The sequence below is a fragment of the Lontra canadensis genome, unplaced genomic scaffold (assembly GCF_010015895.1).
Source record: "Lontra canadensis isolate GAN:19392208 unplaced genomic scaffold, GSC_riverotter_1.0 scaffold18, whole genome shotgun sequence".
NCBI lineage: Eukaryota > Metazoa > Chordata > Mammalia > Carnivora > Mustelidae > Lontra > Lontra canadensis.
This window is the reverse complement of record NW_022631012.1, coordinates 12,970,829-12,985,607: the sequence shown is the minus strand read 5'-3', so window position 1 is coordinate 12,985,607 and position 14,779 is coordinate 12,970,829.

Sequence of the window (14,779 nt, the reverse complement as noted above, 5' to 3'; positions counted from 1 at the left end):
TTGCATATGTGAATTTTTAAAAGGATTTTTCTTCTGTTGAAATTTTGAAATTGTATGAATTTTTACTCTTTAAATCTATTTTTGTACAAGTGATATCTTTACATTGCCCAAAGAGAATACAAAAGAGGTTTTCAGGATAACTTTTGCCTGCATTTCTGTCCACCACAATGCCCAGTGCTCCCACCTCTGAATCCTAGAGATAATTGAAAGGATTTCTTAATGCAAATGCAAATACAGCAACTACAAATACATGTGTATTTTAAAGTAAGTATTTCTTGAAACAAAGCACATACACTGTGAAACTCAGATCTCTCATTCGGTCTCATTTTAAATGATTCTGTGAGATGCCTGGAAATATTTGTACAGCCCTACAATGGGAATAACTATGAGGTTTGCGGATGGTTCCTTGTAAATAGTAGTAATTGTATGGCCAATAAATAAAGGGATTTTTTTCCTTTTTACCTTTGAGTAGTATCTTTGATTCCTACATTGTTAGTAACATATGCACATTGTGGAATATTTGGAAAGCAGAAGAACACACAAAGAAGAGTTAATTCATTTATGATTCCATTTTGGCGTACACTTTCCCATGATATCACTCTGCATTTGTCCCTGAGCTTCCCCACCACCTTTATTTTATTTTATTTTTTTTAAAGATTTTTTTTATTTATTTATTTGACAGACAGAGATCACAAGTAGACAGAGAGGCAGGCAGAGAGAGAGAGAGGGAAGCAGGCTCCCCGCTGAGCAGAGAGCCCGATGCGGGACTCGATCCCAGGACCCTGAGATCATGACCTGAGCCGAAGGCAGAGGCTTAACCCACTGAGCCACATAGGCGCCCTCCCCACCACCTTTAAATCAGCCTAACCACCATGTCCTCCCAGTGCTGCGTCCAGTAAACCCTGTCATTACCAATATCTGTACCTCTACCCACAACCTCAGCTGCAGACATTTTTGACAGCTACCTGCTCCCATTCCATCTCACTTTCTCTAGGACCCTGCCCCTGACAGTCTTCAGGGCCCTTGGGACCTCTGTTAGTCCATCGATCCTATCTGCCATTTCTCCAATGTCAACACCACTGCTCACTTCTTCCCTTCCTCTTTATCCAACCGGAGTCCCAGGTGTCCTCATTCAACTCTGTCACACCCACCTTGACACCCTTGCCTTTCCTGCATTCCTCCTTGTGGGCCAGGATCCAAGCTCTGGGTGGTCTCATATGCCTGCTTACCCCCAGTTTGTGCTAGAATTCTTGGTTGAGGTTGGTGTAAAAATATGTGTTGCAGACTGGTCTCATTGAAAACCAATGACCATAGACTTCAAACAGGCTTTCGGTGGTTCTCAGGAATCCTGTAACATTTCCTGGTTATGTCCCCCTCTGCTTCCTCAGTCTGTTTGACACTTTCTTTAGAATTTTCAGACCTCTGTCATCCTCCATTCACCTCACTTTATGTTGACGGTCTCAGTGGCTTCACTAAGGGAGGTAATTTTTTTTTTATTTTAATTTGACAGAGAGATAACAAGCAGGCAGAGACAGAGGGGGAAGCAGGCTCCCTGCTGAGCAGAGAGCCTGATGTGGGGCTCGATCCCAGGACCTGAGATCATGACCTGAGCTGACAGCAGAGGCTTAACCCACTGAGCCACTCAGGCGCCCCATAAGGGAGGTAATCTGATAGGAGTTCCACCTTCCACCACTGAGATCGCACCCTGACCCTGTTTATTGCTTTCTCCCCCGTCAACAGCGGCTGCACAGTCCAGTCTGTGCCTCTCCCAAGAGTCCTTGTTTCTCTCATGTGCAGGACTGTCCCACCCCGCTCACTCGAGGACGCCACTCTCGGAGCCCTTCCTCCCTTTCCTCCTCTATCAACTCTCCCTTCTTGCCCAAATCATTCCCCTCAGCGCCCAAAATATGCTGGAGTTTCTCTTCCTTCAGAGCCAAAACGAAAGCAGAACCAAAACCCCTGAATCATGCAGATCTTGTGTCACGTGCTCAGAGTCAGACCCGGAGAGGAGGATTCCTGTGCGAGCGAAGTGTGCAGGAATGGTTCTCGGTTCAAAGGGAGTGAGAAAACTGGGCTTCCAACCTCCCTCAGCCCTCCAGCCCTCAGCCCACCTCCCAGGTGGGAGACCTCAAACTTTCAGGCCCTTCCCGTGGTCTTGATATAGTTTTAGAATATAAGTGAGGTTCGGTGGGGTGAGGTCCAGAGCCAACAGCCAAGAAAGAATTCTTGAGACGTCTTTGGTGCAAAATGGTGGTTTTATGAAAGCCCGGGGACAGGACCTGCAGGCAGAGAGAGCTGTCCGGGGGTTGTGAGGGGAATGGGGGACGCAAGGAAGAGGGAGGTTTTCAAAATAAGTTTTGTAGGCTAAAGAGGACCTACAAGATACTTGAGGCCTTGCCATTGTCGGGTTAGGGCTGTTTCCCCTCTAGTAAAGTATTAACCCTAAGACAGCTGGGAGTTTCCCGGAGGAATGTTGTACCCTATCACGGGTCCTTGTCAATGGGCTGCTGTTTATGAGGAAATTTTATTCTATTTACATTTCTGTCTACCTTTGTTCCCACATCACTGTGGATGTGATGAGGGAGCAGGAGGCAAGCTGAGGACAGAGCAGAAGCTGATGCCCCACAACCCCCTCCCCCGGATGGGACACCTGTGACATTCCTCAGACTCCTGGCTGCCCTAAAGACAAGGAAAGGAAAAACAAATAACTTATACAGATCACAATCCTGCACTCATGAGTCTCCCAAAGGTTACAGATGTCTTAGCAATCTGCAAGAACAAAGCACTTCTACCAATAGCCTCGATTCCAGAAGGAAATGTAGGTGCAATGAAATGTCCGCATAACCTGCAGCCCATTGGCACATACTTGAAGCGGGCGGGGCAGAGTGTACCGCTCTGCCAGGAACCTCCAAACGATCTTCCTGTTACTGCCTCGCTAGAGGGAAAAACAGCCTTGACTTGACAATGGCAAGGCCTCCAGGTATCCTGGGAGTCTTCTTTAGCATAGGAAAATCCTTTTAAAACGCCCCTTTTTCCTTAGTAGAGTGTGAGCTCACCAACCCCATAGTATATAATCAGCCACCCCTCCCCCCCCCAAGCCCCCGGACAGCACCTCTCTCTGCCCATGGGTCCTGTCCCCGGGCTTTGATAAACCACCATTTTGCTCCAAAGACGTCTCAAGAATTCTTTCTTGGCCCTTGGCTCTGGACCACATGCTACCGAACCTCACCTAAGCTCCAAAACCCCATCAGGTGGGTGGGTGATGTTAGGGCTCCAGGAAATTGAGTCTGTGGGTCCTGGAAATTAGGCTCTGGATAAGAATGCTGTTCTCTTCTAAATCACTAAGACCTTTTGTAAACTGAGGGAGACTCCCGTCTCGTGGGACTGTGATCCCTCTCAGTTAATCATTGGGTTTTCCCTCCCCTTAGCTTTAGGGCAGCCAGGAGCGCCCGAGGAATGTCACACATATCCCACCTGGGAGGGGAGGGGCGGTTTGTGGGGTGTCAGCTGGTGCGTTGTCTTCAGCTTGCCTTCTGCTCCCCCATCACCTTCTAAAGGTGGGACCCTTCGGAAGCAAAACCCTCTGCAGTCCAGCAAGCTGGTCAGACTGGCTGGCAGGTGGGATGGGGTCAGGGTAGGCAGAGGGGGCTAAGATGGATCAGAAGAGATCTGCGTGAAGCATGACCTCACCCCCTACACCCCTCGGGACCCCATATCCTCATCCTCCCATCCTCAGCCTCATCCAACTTTGGCAGGGGGTGGGTGACGTTTAAATTGGAGGCACATACCGTCTATGTCGAAATAGAAATACCAACACTGTTGTCCTCTCCTACCCTTGCTTTGGAATGGCCTGAAAGGCCAGGTTAGGAGGCATTGCAAGGCGCTTTCTTACCTGCAGGCTTGCTTCCTTTTCCAGAACAGACATGCGGCAACGATGGCTCTAAAAGGCAGACACCCCTCATTCCTGCCTTGGCAACACGAATTCTATTGCTACCACAGAAATAACCACCACCAAAAACAGACGGGCACAGGGTGGCAGAAACTCAGTGTGCAGCTCCAGACTACATCGGATCGTCCTACATTTCTGCTTATCCTACCACCTGAAATCATCCCCGTCCCTCTGCCCACGCCTGCCTGGACCTCCAGCTCCGGCCACCCGTCGGGAAGACCCCGAGCCAGGTTTGGCAGGCTGTTTCTCGCTGCCACCCAATTAGCAGCTTCAGCCCTTGGCTCTAGTCGCCTGCCAGTGCTGAAAATAAATGATGACTGTGTGAGAGTGACAGAGAGGTGTTTCTGGGCCCATTGTATGGATCAGAAAATCAAGGCTCAGAAGAGCTAAGCAAGAAGCAAGATCACACGACTCGACTCGAAATGTGGAAGAACCAAACTTGAACTCCCTGTGGCTGATCTCCACGTCCCGGGGCCTGTCCTTCCTGTCTGTGCCACACTGCTCTTGTGAATACTTCCTGAGAGACAGGGGGCAGGCCTGTAAGAGTCATTGGCACCCCATCTCGGGTCTTGGAGACGGGAGCCTGTCCTTTCTGCTTGAGAAATGTGCAGGAGAAGACAATTTTATCAACAGTTAAGGGCCTGTGAAAAAAAATGGGCTTGGCCTAAGTTTGTAATCAAATATTAAAAGAGCTCTATTACTTACAAGAAAGATGATTCATTCTGCCAGTAATCGAAAGGACAGCTGCGTGTAGATGTTAGGCGGGTCCAACCTCCTCGGGCTCCCAGCACTGTTTCCATAAGTCTGGGGTCCCTCCATGGGATGAGTGCACTCAGCAAGATTTCCCACCTCTTTCGGTCCATGTTTGGTACGAGGTTATAATTTCTGGGAAGGACATGTTAGTGAATTCAGTGGCAGTCAGAGAACGCATGTCGGGGCCTGAACAGACAGATCTCAACCACTTCCTTGCTTCGGTCAGCCTTTGCACAGATGTCTCGACACCCACTCCCCTACAGGCAGGGAAGTGGTTGATGTCAGTCTTTTCCAGAGGCCTGCTCCTCTGGCCACTCACTAGCCACAGGACCTGGGATCTGCTGTGCCCCAGAGCATGACACGTGCCCGGCCCTTTGCCAGGATCTCCTGTCTGTTGTGGACCGTGGAGAATCTCAAACCTGTTACCCTTCTTCCCTTTTACTGCTCACACTTTTGTTTCATGGGTCTATGTGTTTATCGCATTTCATCTTTTAAAAACTCCTCTATTTTTTTAAAATTTGGGAATATAATACAAGCATGTAGTAAAACATTTATACAGTGCAAAAGGATACACAGGGAAAAGTAGATTTCACACGGATCCCCGTCCCCCAAATCCTCAATTCCTTCCGCAAAGGTAATTGTTGCTGTTTTAAAATTTTGTGTAAGTCATCTCAGCACCGCATGGGGGGGCTCCAACTCACGACCCTGAGATCAAGAGTCGCATGGTCTTCCGGCTGACCCAGCCAGGTGCCCCCAGATATTGCTTCCAGTATGTGGAGTATCCTACAGAGATATTTTTTTTCTTACACGAACACATATGTGTCTGTGTCCCTCTCTCATTTCACCCTTCCCAAATGCTAGCAGACTGTTCTGCGCTTGGGTTTTTAAATTTAAGATAGCTCAGAGAGCCTATTCTATATCAGAACACATAGGTCTCCCTGTTCCTTTTTATGGCTGCCTGTGTGCCATTACAAGCACGTCAGGGCCATCTAAAGAGCCCCCTGCTGACGGGCTTTTAGGGATTGCAGACTTCATGAGGGTGGGAACCGGATCTTACCCTTCCTTTGTTTCCTATGCTCCACCCTAAAATAGTGCTCTGCCAGAATTCTTTAGTAATTAAAACACAGACCATAAACACATTCATTCATGAAACTGGGGGAACAGCCCTTATTCATTCTTAGCTCTGAGCTCTGCATTTGCAGCTTTGCTGCGCTAGAAATATGCTAGTTCCCGATCAGCTTTCTCACTGTCCACACTGTCAACTAACAGGTACCCGGCTCTATCTGGTCTCAGGTGGTTAGAGAACGCGCAGAGGCAAGGAATGTCCCTGCCCTCTGGGAAATTGTAATCTGGTTGGGGAGAGAAGAAAGGCAACCTTTTGGCAAAAATGACATAACAAAATGATCAAGAAAGGATCCATACATTTAAAAAACTGTATTAGGACAATGGATTCTCCAATCATCCAGAAAATAAAATTAGATGCCTACCTCAGACCATACATGAAACTCGAAATACACGAAACTCCAAAAATATAAATGTTCAGATAAAACTAAGGCATTAAGAGACATAGAGGCAAAAAAAGACCAGAGGTTTCTCTAATCAACACACAGAAGCTAGAAGTCACAAAGGAAAAGACAGATACATTTGACTACATCAAAGTGTAAATCTTTTGTATAATCAAAACCACAAAAACTGCATTAAAAGAGAGACAATAACCTTCGGGAAGACGAGAAAGCTGCCCATTATATCCTAATAACTAAAAAGAAAGCAAACTATAAGCCATATATATATACTGACATAAATATTCAGAGTTCAGAGACAGAAACCACACTTGTAATTTAAAATAAAAAATTTAATAGGAAGCATTATTAATCATAAAAGAAAGTTAACTACTGAAAGTAAAATCCTTTTAGGGCTGCGGGAGAGTACCCTTGGAAGGATCACATTTGGGAGACTCCTCCCCACCCCACTAAGGCTGGGAGTCAGAACTGGTTGACTACGTGGCCGTTCCCACGTGGGCCAGAGGTCCTCAGTCGCGTGCAAATGGAGGCTGGTGAGCAGGCTTCCTGCTGGCACGCTGACAAAATTCCCGGGAGCGAGCCCCGCTAGGTCTTCTGCAAGCTGCTGCAACTGTGCCTTAGAAGCAGGAAGAAAATCACGCTGAACTTGGACAAGAAGCCCTTCCTCCACTCTGCCTCTCGCTCTCTAGCGTTCTCTAGGAGCAACACCGAAGCTTGTACCGGCTGGCAAAGGAGCCGTTTTCGCCGGGTGTGGCTGCAGGGTCACCAAGCAGGTGGCAGGAGAGTGGCTTTGGAGCTGAGAGGCAGTGCGTGGATTGATTCTGGCATGGTATACTGACCCTGCTTTTGCCAACAAAATAGCAAGTATGATATATGGGCCTGTTCACACTTCTTATGTATTTACTCTGTACACCAGGAGTTGTTCTGAGTCCTTTGCACGTATTAACTCATTTGATTTTTGCACTAACCCTCAAATTCCTCAAAGGAATTAATAGTAACATTAATGTTAATGTTAGGACACGGAAGTGCCAAGCTGTGAACGTGACCTGCCGAAGGTCACGTGACTGGTATGTGGCTGACCAAGAAGTGATGGCTTTTGTGACGACGTGGATGGAACCAGAGGGTATTATGCTGAGCGAAATAAATCAATGGGAGAAAGACAACTATCATATGATCTCCCTGATATGAGGAAGTGGAGATGCAACATGGGGGGTTAAGGGGGTAGGAAAAGAATAAATGAAACAAGATGGGATCGGGAGGGAGACAAACCATAAGAGACTCTTAATGTCACAAAACAAACTGAGGGTGGCGGGGGTTAGGGGTGTAGGGAGAGGGGGGTGGGGTTATGGACACTGGGGAGGGTATGTGCTATGGTGAGTGCTGTGAAGTGTGTAAACCTGGCGATTCACAGACCTGTACCCCTGGGGCTAATAATACATTATATGCTAATAAAAAAATTAAAAAAAAAAAAGAATCGTGATGGCTTTAGAGGGAGAGATACAGATGCAGAGAATCAAAGTAATAGTGTGAGCTCTCAAGTCCGTACTGAAGAGGTCAAGGGAAGATGCTTTTATTTATTTATTTATTCATTCATTCATTCATTCATTCATTTATTCATTTATTTATTTACTTATTTATTTTTATCAGTGCTTCAGTACATAACTACAGTGGTAAATGACTGCTTTTTCATTTTGTATATGTGAGTGGGCTTCTTCGGGGAGTGGGTTATTTTCCAAAGAAACAAAAATAATTGATAAACGACAACTGGGCCCGTAAGCAGAGAGACCTCTCGGTGGGAGGAGGGCATTCCTGGCAGGGCCTGAGCCAAGTCACACAGTTCCAGCCACATGACGTCAGGTCTGATCCGGGCTGGTTACCCACCCCGAGCCTCTGCCCTCCTCCTCTCCACAGCTTCTGGGGGAAAAGGTGGCCAGTAGCTGCCTGCGGGATGCCGGAGGGCAAAGGAATGAGCATTTCTGGGGCATCTGCTCTCTGGGAGGCAATATATGCAAACACCACAGATGCTGCTTTACTCATCACGCCCTCCCCAACACGCAGCAACCTCACGGAGAAGTCATTATTATTCCTATTTTTAAAAAAGATTTTATTTATTCATTTGAGAGAGAGACAGAGAGAGCACAAGCCAGGGGAGAGGCGGGGGAGAGAAGCAGCAGATTCCTTGCTGAGCTGGGAGCCCGAGGCGGGGCTCCATCCCGGCATCCTGGGCTCATGACCCCAGCCGGATGCAGACGCTTAACGCCGGGACAACCCAGGTGCCCCATTATTCCCCCATTTCCCACAGGAAAAGAACGAGGCAGAGTGAAGCAAAAGAACATATCTGGATCCTCAGCAAGGCAAGGTCAAGATTTGATTCCAGATCCAGGTCTGATTCCAAAGTCCAGGCTGAGTCCACCACACCCAGCTGCTTCCCAGATGGTGACAGACGAGGCCCCTTTCCCTAATCACCTGCTTTAGGAACGCTGACCCTGGTGGGCAACCAGCGACCTTAGATCCTTCCCCAGAGAGGGAGGGTACAGGGGACAGTGTTAGGAGAGAGCCCAGCTGAAGTGCAGGTAGATACTGGCTTTCAACTCACTTTCAACTCATCTCTCTCTCTAGGAGTGGTCCCTGGGCTCCCTCCACTTTCAGACTGTGGGACTGGGCCTGGGCAGCCAAGCACAGCTGGCACTTGAACTTTGGGACCATTGGGACAAGCCTGGAATTTCCAAGTGGGCTTAAGAGTAGTGGGAGGCACTGCTGCCCGATGGGCTGACGGAGAAAGGTGTCGGTTGGGACCCACTCACTCTCTGACTCACTGTGGTCCGCCATGGTTACTCACGGGCTGGGAATGCATGGAGAGGGCGCGAGTTAGCCACATTCTTGATACCTGTGTCAAGGAGCTCACACAGTGTTCCCTTCTAGCCCGGGGCCCGCTGGTGATACTGGGCGGTGCACAGTCATTACGCATTAAACAGCAGTAGATAACAGAGTGAAAAGTCATTCCCTTTATAATTCCCTTACCTCAGGAAAAAAAAAAATCCACTGTCAGTGCTAATCTATCTTTAATGTATTTGAAAACATGCTAACTTACCTTTTTGACAAAGGAGGGGGAGGTCAGCAGTATCTACCTAGAAACTTAGTTATAGTAACATTTCCATTTTATTTATGCTTATAATTCCTCTTCTGTAGCAAATGCAATGCTTTTCCATTTATGGTAGTGATATAAAACTTTATTTTTAATAGTATTTATTTATTTAAATTTTTATATAAGGAAAGAAAGCGAGTCAGTTAAAAATGACATAAACAAAAGAATAAATAAATAGGGAATATGACAAAAATTGTCAAAGACATTCCGAAGTGATTGAAGGGAGCAACTTGGTGCCATTCACGATGAAGGCCAGCCTGCTGTGACAGACAGCATCTCAACTGCCTAGGTGGTGATTCAGCTACAGAAGCCCAGACTCTTGATTGAAAGTTCTAGAATAAGCCTTGTGTAGAGATCAATGATTTTAGGATAATATTAAGGAGTTCTTTCATATCTGAGTCTTGCTGCCCATGTGCTTTCTCATTTTGGGAAAATTGGGAAGTGTGGAATGGACTGGACTATGAAATATTGGCAGGAAGTTGGTGGTTTTTCTAGTTGAACACAAGGAGTAGGAATTAGCAGATATCCTAGTTGGGAAAGACAAGGATACAGCAGCATCTTTTCACCAGTGGGAAAGGCCACAGCCCCCACCCTCCGGTCCTCCTCCCTGTGGCATCTACTTTGGACACTTCATTCTCCTGTTATTTAATTCCGCATTTATATGCCACATGCTTATCCTTGTAGCTTCCAATCAATCAATTTTGTCATTTAGGTCAAGATTGTTAACTGTGTTATTCAAGTTGCCAATGGCTCTACTGCTTTTTCCTCTGTCTTGTCGATTACTGAGAGACACACAGGTACCTCCTACTATAATCGTGGATTGTCTAGTTCTCATTTTAGTTCTGATCACTGTGTTCTAGGTCTGCTTGGTTTGATATTAGTGTAATGATACCAGTTTTTCCATCCTTACATTTTCAGGATTTCAGTGTCTTTACACTTGAAATGTGTCTGTTGTAAGCAGTTGTAGGGGAGGAAAATTTTTCCCTTTTGTTCTTCTGGGTTCTTCGGCCTGTCACAGGACAGGCTAACAGAAGAAAAAAAAGTTAATTTTGTATGAACGGGAGCTCATGAAAATGACATGTTTTATACCTGTTAGACAAAGAAACAATAAGTTTGTGAAAAATTGACAAAACAAAGAAGTTTGGGAATGAGGTAGCAGATTAGTGAGAAAGTAGCAAGGTTTGTTTATATACTCTTTTTGGCCCTGAATTCTCTATTTCTAGGAGAAAGATGTCTCTCTACCTGCTGGTACAGGGAAGGGTAACCTTTCACATCAGAGATTTGGTTTTTTGCTGTCACAGGGACAAAGGAGGTTCAGAGTGTCTTTCTTGCACTGGCTGTTTCTTAAGTAACTTTAATTCAAAATAACTAATATGCTAAGTGGTATATTTTGGGATGGTATATTTTGCCCTTCCTCATGATGTATTGTCAGGTTTTAAATTTTTTGCTTTGTTTTTGCTTTCAAAATACAATCTGGGATCTTCTTAGAGTTAAAAGATTTCGTTCATTTTCATATACTGTAATTATTGATATAATTGGGTTTAAATCTATTTTTCTAGTTGTTTTCTATTTGTGTCACCAGTTCACTTTTCTCTACTTTCTTGACTTCCTTTAGGTAACTTAAGTAACTTTTAAAAAGTCTATACTACCCTTTTACTAGCTTGTTAATTATCTATTCTTTTGGTTTTCTTTTAGTGGTTGCTTTTGATCTGCGCTGTCTGATAGCGTAGCCACTACCCATGTTTTTTTTTTTTTTTTTTTTTAAAGATTGTACTTGTTTATTTATTAGAGAGAGAGAGAGCATGTGCAGGGGGATGAGCAGAGGGAGGAGAGAGAGAATCTCAAGCAGACACCACACCAAGTGGATAGTCTTAAGCAGGGCTCAAACTCACGACCTTGAGATCATGACCGAGCCGAAATCAAGAGTTGCATGCTTAAGCGACTGAGCCACCCAGTCACCCTCCCCACCTCTGTTTAAAACAGTTTTACTGAGGTGTATTGATAAATAACAAATAGCACACACTTGAAGTATATTATTTGATAAATTTTAACATATCTCTGTATATATGTGAGATCATTGCCACGGTAAGAGAGTGAACATATTCATTACCTCCAAACTATTCTGTGTGCTCCTTTTCATCCTTCCCTGCTCCTCCCCACCCCTGCTTCCTATATACATTTGGTACTATATGCATTTGGTGCTATAAATTTCCCCCTAAGTACTGCTTTAGCAGCATCCCACAAATTTTGATACATTTTGTTTTCATTTTAATTCAATTCAGAAATACGACCTAATTTCCTTTTGATTTCTTTTTTGACCCACGGATTATTTAGAAATATGTTACTTAGTTTCCAAATATTTGGGAATTTCCCCAGTATTTTTCTGTTGTCCAGGCCAATAACAAATTCCTGGCACTTGAAATCAGAGATACTATTCCTCGGAAGAATTATACCCAAGAAACACAGGAGTCTCATGTCAGTGTTCATTGCCCGAGTGAACTTCCCAGCGTTTGTGATAAATGCTTTAATAAACTCACCAGAGGGCAGCAAGTCAACATGAGAATTCCATTCAGACAGGGCCTGTGATCCAGTCAAGCAGATGGGGACCAGGCATGTGAGGAGAGAAGGAAGAAACTTGGGGAACAGACTCTGGTCAGGGCTAGTCTTTTCAAGGAGAGCAGAGGGAAAGGAAGCTGGGGTGAAATTCAGGGAGAAAGTTGACCAAAAAGCTATACTCATTATGATCCATTAGACTTCACACCTACACATCTACATAAAGGTGACACCTATGGGTAAAGGGATGGCTGCCAAACTCTTATGTTTTTTATTTATTTATTTATTTATTTATTTATTTATTTTTTTGGCATTTTCAAAATCATCAGTGGTGAGTACATAATACTTTGATAGGGGAAAAAAAACCTTTACTGATCTGAATTTTGAATGAGGTGCTTAAAATTTAATTGTCTATAGCGGGTGGGAAAAGGGCAGGAATCTGGACACAGTTCTCAGGCAGGGACAGTGACTGCTTTTGGTTTGACTGGAGCATCAGATATGGGGTAGGCAGACCAACAGGGAGCTGAGATCCAGGGGAAGTGAGGGAGACCACTCACCCCCCCTTATTTGGTAAGGGGACCAGAGAAGAAGTACACACCCTAGTCAAAGGGCCTCAGCCCCAAATGGCAGATTTTTTTTTTCTGAGTTAATTAGCCATTTTGAATTATATTTTGAACTGGCATATTTGGTTCATAAATGCAAGAGCAGAATAAGGACACTCATGACCAAAACAACCCTCTGAGTTTTAATTACTTGACAACATAAAGGAATTTAGCAAGCCCCTATATGGGAAGGGAGGAATACCTATTTATTTACTTTCTTTATTTTTATTTTTTATTACATTCAGCTAGCCACTGTATAGTACAGCATTAGTTTTCGATGTAGTGCTCAATGATTCATTAGTTACATAACACCCAGTGTGCATCACTGTCCTCCTAATACCCATCACCCTGAGGAATGACTATTTAAATTAACCTAAATTACGCTGGTGGGACTTCGCTTCCCAAGCTTTCCTTCACATGGCAAAAATATCAAAAATAACTACTGAGCTTCTACTTTGTAAGGCATCTCTAGCCAAAGTGAACGACATAAATTAGACTTATTGTGGTGATCATTTCACAATCTATGCAGATATTGAATCATTATGTCATATACTCAGAACTGATGTAGTATTACAAATCAGTTATATCTCAGTTAAAAATAAAGAAGTGAATGGTGGAATGAGGAGGGATAGAGATGAGGGAATGAAGAAAACAAAAATTTTAAACACTCACCTGGATCTCTTCCAAGGCACATTCTACCCTCTGAATCAAAGCATGAAAACAACATAAAATGAATAAGGATAGTGTGACATGATTTTTCAATGAAAGAATGAATTTTGTTGAAAAAGTGTCAGTTATTTCCAGTCTCTACTTAAATCTTGATAGCCTTCAACTTTCATCATCAGCCTTCAGATGAAAGCCTTCAACTTTCATCATCATCAACTTTCATCATCCTTTTTTTTTTTTAAGATGTTATTTATTTATTTGACAGACAGAGATCACAAGTAGGCAGAGAAGCAGGCAGAGAGAGAGAGGGAAGCAGGCTCCCTGCTGAGCAAAGAGCCCAATGTGGGGCTCCATACCAGGACCCTGGGATCATGATCTGAGCCGAAGGCAGAGGCTTTAACCCACTGAACCTCCCAGGCACTCCTCATCATCAGGTTCTTAACTACTTGGAGTCTTTTCAGTGTGTCTGATTTCTTTTCTCCGGGAGAATCCCTTTCTCTAGCTTTATGAAAACATCTAGCAAGGCCTAGGAGCCAAAACAGAGAATCAGGGGACTAGAAATGAGTCATGTCGTTATTTTTTAAAATGTAAACTTTTAATGGAAATACTCCGTCCATACTGAAGAGGCCCAAGAGTCATAAACTACAGCTTAAATTATTTTGATCTTTACGTGGGTTTTCTTTTTTTCCCACTTACTTTTTTCTTCTCCAAACCTAGAGTCTCCCTTTTTCCACCAAGTACGTCATTCCCCAGTTTTGTCTGGGGGACAAACTAATGCTCAGAGACTGACACTGTCTTTGTCAATAGTTCATTTAACATAGGTTCCCTGTGGGAATTTTACGAGCTGATATATCATACAGGATAATATCTCTTAATAAACCAAAAAGGAAACAACATACTCCAAATTAATAGCTTGGTCACACTATTGCTTCAGGCAAGAGGAGTTGAAAGAGAGAACGGAATGTGCCTTGTCCTGATGGGCTGCTGCAAGGTTCTCATCCCTGCAAGGTTCTCACCCCTGCGGATAAAAGTTGCCTTTTCTGTGGCAGGAGCTAATGCCCCAAGGTTTTTGGAGCACTATATAGATTAGCAGAATCACCTCGCATAAACTAAACACTCTCAGACCTCACAAACTCTCAGTATTTAAAGTCTAAATGTCCCCTGGCCATAGTTAATTCCTCTAATTTTTTTTTTTTTTTTTTTTTAGAAGAGAGAAAGAGTGTGTGCAGGGTGGGGCAGGGGAGAGGCAGAGGGAGATTGAGAATCTTTATTTATTTTATTTTTTAAGATTTTATTCATTTATTTGGCAGAGAGAAAGAACACAAGCAGGCAGAGTAGCAGGCAGAGGGAAGGAGAGAAGAAGGCTCCCCACCGAGCAAGGAGCCTGACACGGGACTGGATCCCAGGACCCTGAGATCATGACCTGAGCCAAAGGCAGACACTTAACGACTGAGCCACCCAGGCTCCCTGAGATTGAGAATCTTAATGAAGCAGGCTCCACGCTCGACATGTGGAGCCCGACATGGGGCTTGATGTCACCATGACTGTGAAATCATGACCTGAGCCGAAATCAAGTCAGTTGCTAAGTTAA